The sequence below is a fragment of the Eptesicus fuscus genome, chromosome 10 (assembly GCF_027574615.1).
Source record: "Eptesicus fuscus isolate TK198812 chromosome 10, DD_ASM_mEF_20220401, whole genome shotgun sequence".
Lineage (NCBI taxonomy): Eukaryota > Metazoa > Chordata > Mammalia > Chiroptera > Vespertilionidae > Eptesicus > Eptesicus fuscus.
In genome coordinates this window covers 7,201,130-7,212,246 of record NC_072482.1, presented here as the reverse complement: position 1 = coordinate 7,212,246, position 11,117 = coordinate 7,201,130, and the positions used below count along the sequence as shown (strand labels likewise).

Genomic DNA, 11,117 nt, shown 5'->3' with positions numbered 1-11,117 from the left:
TGCATTTGATGCTGCGGAGGCGTGTGACTTTACTCTGGTTTGGGAAAGATTCTGTTTCATCCTCCCTCCCCCACTTCTGTTTTGTCCCCAAGCATCATTTCCCCACTCCCTAGGGCACCAGCCTTTCCGGAAATGCCCTGGCTCAGAGCAGCCTCTCCTCCTAGGGAGGTGGGACTCGCAGTGGGGGCCGGGGGCCAGGCTGCCCTCCCCAGGCCAGAGCACCGGGCAGCTGGGGGAGGGAGGTGCTATGCAAATGATGGGCAGCCTGCGGCCCCCCTTACCCTGGGGCCCTCTGGTTGCCAAAACAGACCATTCCCCAGAACAGTCGCCTAGAAACGGGGCGCTGTCATAGCAGCCTCTTTGATGCGGGGAGTCAGCCGGGCTGCCAGGAGGAGCTGGGTCAGGGTGTTCAGACCTCTCAGCACCCCCTCCCCATCCAGCCACCACCTCAGGGAAGGGAGTGTCGGGAGGCTGCTAATTGGATTGGAACACTCCAGAAACACATCAGCTGCTCCTCCCTGGGGGAAAGGGGTATGTGTGTGGAGGGTAGGGGGGGGCCCAGGGGGGCAGGGGGAGACGGGGGCTGCAGACTCTTTGTGCTGAGTCTCCGCCTCACCCTCCCAGCAGCCTCGCCCTGACCTGGTCCTCACCAGCCTCCACCCAGCGCCTTCCTAGGGCGCAATAGGGTAGGCTCACGGTGGCGTGGAGCAGGCGGACGTTGATCAGATAATTACCCAAATGAAATTCAGCCATGGTAAGGAGGGGTACATGATTGTGCGATAGGCACTTCAGATACGGGATCTGACCTACTTTAGAAGGGCTAGGGAAGAAGGCAGGTTTGCAGCAGCCCCCAAGCCAGCACCCTACTTCATCCCTCAACACCCCCTCTTCTCAGCAGCAGCCCTCGTCTTGCCCAGCCTACGCTGACTTGCCGTCCCCAAACCCTGGGAGCAGGGGCATTTTTCTACCTCATTTGGCAGCAAGAGAGCTAACTCCTTGTCATTTGAGTGTCCATATCTTGCCTCTTGCCGATTAAACTACTTCTAAAAGGCAGTTCCTAATTTTGTGATGGCACACCTTGACCATGAAGAACAGGACAGATTTAACACCCGCCGGGGTTTAGGGTCAGTGATCCTTATGACCCTGGGAGGCCTCGAGTGTTGCCTTAGCAGCAACTGTTCAGAAACTACTAACGCCCACAGAACTCTGGGGGGAGAGGGGAGGAGATGCAGGGACAGCGAGTGACATCCAGGTGAGCTACTGCGAGAATGAGTGAGTTCTCAGGACCAGCTCCATGTGGCCCGATGCGTCACACCTGGGAAAGGGGTGTGATGTGAGCACGTGTCCCCGATGGGGGTGGGAGGCCAGCTTTGTGCCCTGTGCTGGGCAGGGGAGTCCCCTTCCTTCATAATCCACAGAGTCCTTGGGAGTCTTACAGACTCACATGTAAAGTCTTCATCCAGCCTGGCTTAGTAGGGCAGCATGTGAATGTGTAATCCCTTCCTTCTTCTCTTCCTCCCTTTCCTTCCGTATGAATGGAGGCCTACTGTGTGCCAGGCACTGGACATTCAAAGAATGGTTTAATTGGTATGGAGAAACACCATGCATAGTGTAGGGGACATTTGCCAGCTTTAAGGTCACCTTTGATTTTGTAGGTTTTCCCCACATCCTAAATTCCACTTCTCCAAAGTAAAGGCCAGAAATTTGGTTTCTTTTTCAGACGTCCTTGCAACTGCGGTGTAGGCATATGACCTAGGTTCCACCAGTCAGATGCACCCACTTGAGGTTTTGATTTAGAAGAGAGCAACTAAGGAATTCTGGGAAGGGGGCTGGAGACAGGCATCTGGCCTTTAAGGCAATGAGAGGGATATTTACTGGGCTCCAAATTCCACCATTGTTGAAGGGGGTGGGTGAGGCAAGTTGCGGATTGATAGCTGCCAGGTGGCTTGTTTGGCAAAGTAGCTTGTGGTCTGGGTGTCATCCCTGAATACTAAGCCTCTGTACCCATCTTCCCTTCGGGATTCTGGGAGCCTCTTAATATTTTTATTTTTTCTTTCGTCTTTTTTTTTTCCCCCCTCTTAATATTTTTAAAATAAGTTCCTTTTCTGTTAGAGTGGATTCTGTTGTTTGCAACTAAGAACTCTGATACAGATGGATAGATGGATGGATGGACGGACAGATGGGTTGAAAGGTGAGTGGGTACGTAAAGGATGGATGAGTGGGTGGGGAGAAGGGTGAATGAAGGGTGGGTGGGTGGGCAGGCACTATAATATTGAGTGATATTTTTGGGCAGATGCGATTATGGGTTATTTTTTCCCCTCTTTGCATTTTCTTCTCCCCTCCTCCTCCTTCTAATTCTTCTTTATTATTATTATTATAGTGAAAACAAGTTGCTTGTATATTATAAAGTATGGAAACCCAGACCTAGAAGAGCTCACAGCCCAGTGGGAGATCAGAACAGGGAAGACAGAGGCCAACTCTGAGCACTGAGGGTTCTCAGTATGAGCGCGGGGGGCCCTGGCCCTGGACTCAGAGCCACAGTCTCACCAGCAAGAAGCCTTCCTTCTCTTTCGCTCCCTCCCCCGAGCCCCACACCCACGCTGTGCCCACCACTCAGAAAGCATGTGCGTGGCTCATCCTGCCTTGTGACATTGTTCCTGTCCTTACCCAACAATCCTGTTTACCTTGAGCAAGGATGACACACATGTCTGTGACTCATCCCGTATTGTTCTGCCCCCTCCCAGCCCTGACTTCCAGCGGCACCAACTGTCCCCTTGGCCGGCCAGCGCCGCAGCCTTGCTCTGCAGCTCCGTTCACGTGGCACGTGCCATCGCCTGCAGAGACCGCCCGCTCCCCGGGGGCTGGGAAGGCTACCTTCGTGCATTTTGCAAACCCCGTTCCCCACAGCTTTGTGGGCAGTAGGATTTTATTATAGAAGATGATGATCATATGTCTCTTCTACCTTGCTGACTTTCTCCATAGTAAAAATTTAGGGTTTGAAGGCAGAGCCCCCATTCCTTCCTTCACTCCTTCCTGCACTTATCCACTCGGCACTCAATGCCGGGTGTCGCCGTTTAATAGGGACAAATAGCTATATAGGCAAATAAGTAGGAAAAAACAATGGAAAAGCTCAGGTAGCCAAGTGTGCAGGGGAGAGGAGACAATGCCTGGCTGGGGGAGAAAGGCTTTTTCACGGGAATAATATCAAGTGCTTATTTTACGACGGTTCTGGTCTCAGTTCTTAGCATGCTCATTCACTGAGTCCTCTCACCAGCAGCACGGCAAGGCGTTCAGTTATGACTCCCATTCTACAAGTGAGGGATCGAGGCCCCGAGAGCTTTCCTGTCGCTTAGGGTCGCTGCGGAGCTGGGGTGTGCGCCCAGCCCCGGGCTCTGACCGCATTGGGCCTCACCACTGCCCCATACTGCCTTGGTGGATTCGGGAAGGTGAGTGAGTGGGCACCAGGCATGGAGGCCTTCTCCGCGGGCCAGGCACCGAGCGGCTGCCTGCTCTGTCACCTCGATGTGGGTGCATAGGGGAACGGTACGGTGCGGGGGGCGGGGGGGAAGGCGGGGTACACTCAGTAACCGGTGAGAACCCACCACCCCAGCCTTGGACTTCAGCTGCTCTCTTTGTCTCTCGCAGGGTGATTTCAGCGCCGAAGAGCCATGACCGCAACAAAGTTGTGAGGCTGACGGAACGGGCTGCTCCCCAGGGGCGGGGCTTTGCAGTCATGGGCACCTGGGATTCGGTCCCAGCCCTGCCGCTGGCCGGCTGAGTGACCTTGGACAAGTCACTCAATGAGCCTTAGTCGTCTTAACTATTAATGGAGGGCAATACCCGCCTAGCGCTGACGGAGATTACATGCGGTAATGCGTGGAGATCGGTTTAGAATATGTGCCCGGCACAGAGAGCTGGCCTCTCATGGCTCCTAGGCTAAGTCTCAGCATCTCGTCCACACTCCAAAAGCCTAAACACTCTGAAAACTCAACACTTTTGGCAAGAAAACTTGTCCTGAACGAATGCAAGGTCATTTGCAGTCTTTCCACGGCCGCACCTCTTGTGATGATCAATATACTTCATTGCAGAAATACTAATGTGCGTGGGTCTAGGCTGCTGCCCGCGTCCTGCTGGGGGCATTCCAGAACGGGTGGTGCAGGCGCTGTGCTGCGTTGCTCAAATGTACAAACTCTGAATCGCAAATCAGATCTGACCCCAGCGGCGTCGGAAGGGGTTTAAACTTGTCTCCCCTCTGGACCACTTTCTCCACTCCTGGCTGCTTCTTCCCCCAACTGCGCAAATGGCTCTTGGGCACCTAAAGTCAACCTTTCTCTCCCAAATACGCATACACCCGCATACCCTTGGGCCTCCCCGCGGACCGGTGTCCCTTGGCCAAGACCCTTTGCCCCCAGCATTGGAACGTGGGTGCTCCTTCCCTCTGTGCCCTCGTCGAGGAGATGGCCTTTGGAGGTGTGCTCTCTGAACTGCCCTGGCAGTATGGTCTCAGCACGCTGTGACCTGCCCCTGGGCTGCAGGGTTATTGCAAGAATCGCTTTGGCCCTGGCCGGTGTGGCTCAGTTGGTTGGCGCGTCGTCCCATAACACCAGAAGGTGGCGGTTCAGTTCCCCATCAGGGCACATACACAGGTTTCGGGTTTGATCCCTGGCTGGGCCGCGCATGGGAAGCAGCCGGTAGATGTTTCTCTCTCTCCCTTCCTCTCTCTCAAATCAATTTTTAAAAAATCTCCGTGTCTATTTGTACTCCCAATATCGTCTGCCAACTGTGTAGGTAATGTCTGGGGCAAAACTGTCTCCCTTGCAACTGCGCTGAGGCCTGGTTGCTGTTCCGCTGTGAGTTTCCCCAGTGGACCAAAGCCCAAAATAACTCCTCTAATCTGCAGGATTGCAGCAGTTTCCGCGGGGAAAACGGAGTCCTCATGCTGGAGCAGGTTGGAAGCCACGGAGCCAGGCTGTCAAGCCGCATGTCACTCCCCTTTAGCAGACAGGGCGTCACGAGACCCGAGGTCAGGTTCCAGCCCTCCCCGGCTGGGTGCATGATCTCGAGGCAGCCCCGTGTGACCTAGAGAGCGTTGGTTTCCTCATCCCGGAGCAGAGATCATGACAAGTCTTTGGCAGGACGGTCGGGAAGATTAAATGAGATAATGAAAGGGCTTTGAAAACCGTGGTGTTGCACAAACGTCAGGATTGTTGTTGTCATCTTCTTACACATATTGTCAGCTTCTCAAGGGCAGGGACATGTCTTCTGTTTACTTCTTCAGTTCCCTTGGTGACACCTCCCACCCCTGCCACCTCCTGCACTCAACACAGCGGCTCTATGGAGATGACCTCCTTAAAAGCCCGCAGTGGCTTAGCACATGGATGTTGCTTAAGAAATGGTAGCTTGCCGAGACCGGTTTGGCTCAGTGGATAGAGCGTCGGCCTGCGGACTGAAGGGTCCCGGGTTCGATTCCGGTCAAGGGCATGTACCTTGGTTGCGGGCACATCCCCAGTGGGGGGTGCGCAGGAGGCAGCTGATTGATGTTTCTCTCTCATCGATGTTTCTGACTCTCTATCCCTCTCTCTTCCTCTCTGTAATAAAATCAATAAAATATAAAAAAAAAAAAAAAAAAAGAAATGGTAGCTAATACGTAGACACGTGCTATTGTATGGCCCCTGGTTCACATCTTCTCTGCCACTTGCTAGGGTAGTGAGTGTGACCTTGGGCAAGGTCAGCACTAATGTCCTCTATGTCCCGCCCTGTCACTCAGGGCTGATGAGAACAGTAGCTAATCACTCTTTCCGAAAATCCTTTAATGACTCACTGTCGTTTCAGGATAAAGTCTAAATTGTCAAAGTGGCTGCATCTGGCCTTGCTTCTGTCCTTTGCCTTTTTATTTATTTTTTAATATATATTTTTAAAATTGATTTCAGTGAGGAAGGGAGAGGGGAGAGAGATAGAAACATCAGTGATGAGAGAGAATCATTGATCAGCTACCTCCTGCACACCCCCTACTGGGAATCAAGCCTGCAACCCAGGCATATGCCCTTGACGGGAACTAAACCCGGGACCCTTCAGTCAGCAGGCCAACACTCTATCCACTGAGCAAAACCGGCTAGGGTTCCTTTGTCCTTTTTTTAATTGGGGTGACATTGGTTGGTGGGATTGTATGGGTTTCAGGTGTACAATTAAAAAAAAAAAAGAATAGTAGCTAGTTCATTCGGTGAATGTGAGAACTGAAGGGGGTTGGTCTACAGAACAGAACCAGGCACATCCTGCACTCCATCAGCACCAGCTGTTGCTAATGTCGCACTACTATCCATTGAGGATTCTTCAAGGTGGTGTGAGAGGATCCCCAGGCTGGAGAGTAGGAAATGTAGGTCCTGGTCTTTGTTCAGAGTCAGTAGGGACTTTAAAGATGGTGGTTAGCCCTGGCCGGTGTGGCTCAGTTGATTGAGCATTGTCCCATGCACCAAAAAGTTCAATTCCTGGTCAGGGCACATACCCAGGTTGTAGGTTCAATCCCCATTCAGGGTGTATATGGGAGGCAACCGACTGGTGTTTCTGTCTGTCTCCTTCTCCCTTCCTCTCTCTCCAAAGTCAATAAAAACATTAAAAAAAAAAAAAAAAAAAAAAGACGGTGGTTAGATGCTCGGGTCTACCTCTCAGGGTCAGCAGAAATAATATAGCTGTGACTATTGCTGGGTGTTATTCCCCCCCCCCCCCTCCGCCCCCTGTGTGGACCAGACATCGTTAGGTTAAAGGTGCGCATAGTTAACATTTAGATAAATATTACCGTTGCCCAGCATGCAGCAGTGTCTGTTTGCATTCTCTCCAATCAGCACGAGAGGATGTTTCCCCATTCCTCGACCCACCCACATTTTAAGTTGAAATTTTATTAACTTTTTTGACACAATATTTACAGACTCCAAATTTAAAAAGATACAAAGAGGCCTACACTGAGAAGTCTCCTCACTCCCGTCCCAGCCATCCAAGTCCCCTCCCCAGAAACACACACTTTGATCTCAGCATATCTGGTAAGTGGAAAATGGTATCTGACTAAATCTCACTATTATTTTTATGTGAAAACGAACCAGAGCCCTAGCCGGTTTGGCTCAGTGGATAGAGCATCGGCCTACAGACAAAAGGGTCCCAGGTTTGATTCCAGTCAAGGGCACATGCGGGAGGCAACCGATTGATACGTCTCTCTCTCTCTTTCTCTGTCTCTTCCACTCTCCCTCTCAAAAAATAAAAATAAAAACAAACCAGAATATATTCTGGAGTAAAATGTTGCATTTGAGTGAACTTTAAGATAAAACCAGAAACTCCAAAGGCCTTTGCTGCCGAAGGGTGGGGCAGGGTGGGCAGGTGCTTTGGGCTGTCCCCCACCCGCTCTGGGGGGAGGCTGGTACCGCTCTGGGGGGAGGCTGGTACCGCTCTGGGCCCGCCTACCCAGTGCCAGCGTGAGGATGCCCTGCTCCTCTGAGCCTCCTGGGGCTTTCCTCCCCGCCACACGCACCTGTGCACACTCCTGCCTTACACCTCTTCCTGCTTTTGACTTGGCCACCACTTTGCTGCCTGGTGGTGAGTCAGTCTCCTCTGCTCCGGCTTCCCTCACTTGTGAAAAGAGGCGTTGGGCTAGGCCCCTTCCAGGTGTAGCATTCCAGAACTGATCACCTAATGCACCTGAAGGTGTCGATGACTGACAGCAGCTTAATGTGGTACCGCTCCTGCGGGTGGAGCATTTGGAGGGATTCCTTTTCTCATCCCGTGAGAATGAACGTGTGTGGTGCAATTTCAGGCACCGTCCCCGGTGGGTTGGGGGAGGTGCGGGAGGGGGTGCCTTGCCCGGCATTCTGCCCGTGGTCACTGGGCTGAGGGCTGCTCCAGGCGGGGCTGGGGTCCGCTCTGAGGAGATGTGCCTACTGGTTTCCCTCCAGAGCCCACACCACACGCAATTCTCTTGCCTGTGGCCAGGAGCAGGGTCTGGGAGACCCACGTGTGTGACCTGGAAAACGACCTTGTCCCCTGGGGCAGGGATGCGGTGGGGTGTTCAGTAGCTTGACTTCCAGGTGGGCAGGTCGGTTCTCGTCCTGGTGAGCGAGGAGACCCCGCTCACTGCAGGGCCATCAGCTTCCTGCCAGAGCAGGAGTCCGGCCACACCTGGTCCCAGGCGTCTTCACCCAGGGAGGAGGGCTGTGCCCAGCGCTGTCTGGCTTCATTTTCTGTGGGAGGCTTGGTTTGGCTTCCGAATTTTCAGGGAGGGCTTGCAAGGGAGTGGCCCTCAGCCACCGTTAGCCCCTCAGAGGTAAGAAAGGCACTTCTCTTACCCCGTCGGCATGGCTCAGTGGTTGAACCAGGAGGTCACGGTTCGATTCATGGTCAGGGCACATGCCCCGGTTGCGGACTCGACCCCTAGTAGGGGGCGTGCAGGAGGCGGCCGATCAATGATTCTCTTCATCACTGATGTTTCTATCCCTCCCCCTTTTCCTCTCTGAAATCAATAAAACTGTATTTTACAAAAAGAAAGAAACGTGCTTCTCTGGTGAAGTCTAGGCAGACTGTCGGGACAGTGCTCAGTGCTGTTACCCAGCGCACCTCCTCTCCACGCCCCGGCCACACAGCTAGGCTGCTGGGGATGGCGGAGGGGGGGGGTCACTCTGTGCTCCCCCAAAACAGCGGTACATGGGGATGGAAACCAGGACAGTGGTCAGTGGTCCCCACACTGTTGGTGGTGCTGAGAGGCTCAGACCAGACTGGTCTGAGATGGGCGTGCCTCCTCTCTGTCAGGATCTCCACACCACATGCCCTCTCCTCTGGAGCAGGGCAGCTGCTCAGACCTGCCGATGCTGCACACGGGAGCCTGAGCAGCTCACAGCTCTGTCCTCACAGCTCTGTCCTCAGATGCTGCACCCAGGAGCCTGAGCAGCTCACAGCTCTGTCCTCAGATGCTGCACCCGGGAGCCTGAGCAGCTCACAGCTCTGTCCTCAGATGCTGCACCCAGGAGCCCGAGCAGCTCACAGCTCTGTCCTGAGTGCGCGGGCCAGCAGCACTGGCCTCAGCTGGGAGCTGGTTAGAAACGCAGACTCTTAAGACCCACCCTCGGCTACTGAGTCAGAATCTGGGTTTTTTACAAGAGACCAAGCTGATCACAGTGACACGAATGTTTGGGAAACACTGGTCTCATCTCCATGCTGCGCTGGGTGCCTGGGGTCGGAGGCCGGAAGGAAACAGAAGCTCCCGGGAGGCGGGGGGGCGGGCGGGGATTTCCCTGAAGGGAAGACTCACCCGCAAGCCCGGCTCCCAGGAGGGAGGTGGACGCCGGACAAGGCTGAGGAAGGCACACTCCAGGAAATATGTGGAAATAGGCAGGTGCCTGGAATGTTTTTCGTTTTATTTTCATTTCATTTTTAATAGGCAATTCACTTACATAGTGAACATTCTAAGGGTGCAGAAGGGTGTGTCAGACAGCTTCTTTCCCACACCTGCCTCCAGCCACTTCCCCTCAGAGGCAGCCCAAGTTCCGAGGCGGAGATGGGAGATATTATGCAAATAGAAGTGTTGGTGTGCGTGCGTGTGCTCGCACAGACGTCTTAAAAAACTCAAGTGGTGGCCCACCGTACAGGGTCTAGACCTCGCTTTTTCACTTACTGTGTCTTGGAGATCTTCTATATCAATATGCGAAGCTATTAATCGTACCTCAGCTGAATATTATTCCACCCTAAGAATGAGCCCTCGTTCATATTGCCAGGCCTCTGCTGCTGGCCCTGCAGGGATTGCTTGGTTTTGTAAAATGCAGCTGAATCTTAGAGCCTTAGAAACTGGAAGGTCATCTAGTCCAAAGCCCCATCCATTGCAGGAATTGCCTCACAGCTCCCGCTGCACCCTGAGGCCAGGCCCGCTGCCTCCTCCGGAAAGCGCCCCCTCCCCCGCCCCCATCGCCCTGGCTGTACCTTCACCAGAGCCCTAATCGCATCCTACGCTTTAGGCAAAGGCATGCTGACATCGTATCCTCTCGCCCCTGTCCATCGTGGTGCGTGCGGGTGCTGCACCCACGGGAGGGGAATGGAATGGCCGGTCCCTGAGAGGGGAGTCTGCTGCCCGAGCACTTCCAACGTCAGATCTCAGTTCCTCCCACGCCTGCCCTGCCTTCCAGCGGCCGCGTCGGGAGGTCCTTGGATAAAGCAACGTCTGCTTCCCAGCGGCTTGTCCCTTCGGCTCTAGCACATCTAATTCAGTGCAGACATTCACCCCCTTCCAGATACTTAAAATCCCCATCTTCCCCAAACCATCCCTGTGCGCCCCGGTTCCACATCCTCTCCTTCTAGCGTTTTCTTCCATACACCCTTTGGTTTGTAATATGACGCTTTTAAAGGTGACGTCCGGCCCCCGCACACTTATTAGAATGGCCAGCATTAAAAGGTCTGACCATACCGAATCCCGGCAAGGATGTAAGACGACTGGAACTCTCCAACTGCTGGCGGGAAAGTAAAATGGGACAGGCGCCCTGGGAAGGAGCTGAGCGTTTCTTAAAAGTTAGACGTCCATCTTCCGTATGACCTAGCCACTCAACTCAGACGTTTACCCAAGGTAAACGAAAGCATATGTCCGTGTAAAGACCGTGTCCATAGAAGCTTTATTTGTCGTAAGATCTGAAAACAATCCAATGTCCATCACAGTGAATGGCTAAACAAACCGTGGCGTGTTGACACAATAGAATACCACTCAGCGAAACCAAACAAAAACCCCAACAAAACCTACTGATGTACTAACAACATTGAGGAGTTTCAAAACAATTACACCGAGTGAAAGAAGCCAGCTGAAAGAGAACAAGAGTCTGTGCTGGATGATTTCATTTGCATACAATTCTTAAAAATGCAAACTAACTCATAGGTGGTGGTCGCTTGGGGATACAGAGTAGGAGCAGGAGGAAGATCACGAAGGACGCCAAGAAGCTGTGGGGTGATGGTCATGGTCACCTGTTCCTGGTGACAGTGTCACAGGTTTATATGTATGTCAAAACTTACCAAATTGTATGCTTTAAACACGTGCACACTTTATGTCAGTGATACCTCAAAAAGGTTGTTTTATCAAACCTGTTATCTGGAGCTGGCCGCAT

General features: G+C 53.1%; 1 long non-coding RNA gene across 4 annotated transcripts; it reads left to right on the top strand.

The window, feature by feature from the left end:
• Positions 1-432: 432 nt before the first annotated feature.
• On the top strand, positions 433-3,812 carry LOC114235285 (uncharacterized). 4 transcript variants are annotated; one of them, XR_008557305.1, is made up of 4 exons: positions 433-531; positions 625-754; positions 2,113-2,191; positions 3,646-3,812. It is a non-coding gene; the product is annotated as an uncharacterized LOC114235285 (long non-coding RNA). The 4 variants fall into 4 exon arrangements; XR_008557304.1 differs by lacking the exon at positions 3,646-3,812 and adding an exon at positions 3,239-3,438 and having other exon boundaries at positions 628-754; XR_008557303.1 differs by lacking the exon at positions 3,646-3,812 and adding an exon at positions 3,239-3,438.
• Positions 3,813-11,117: the final 7,305 nt, after the last annotated feature.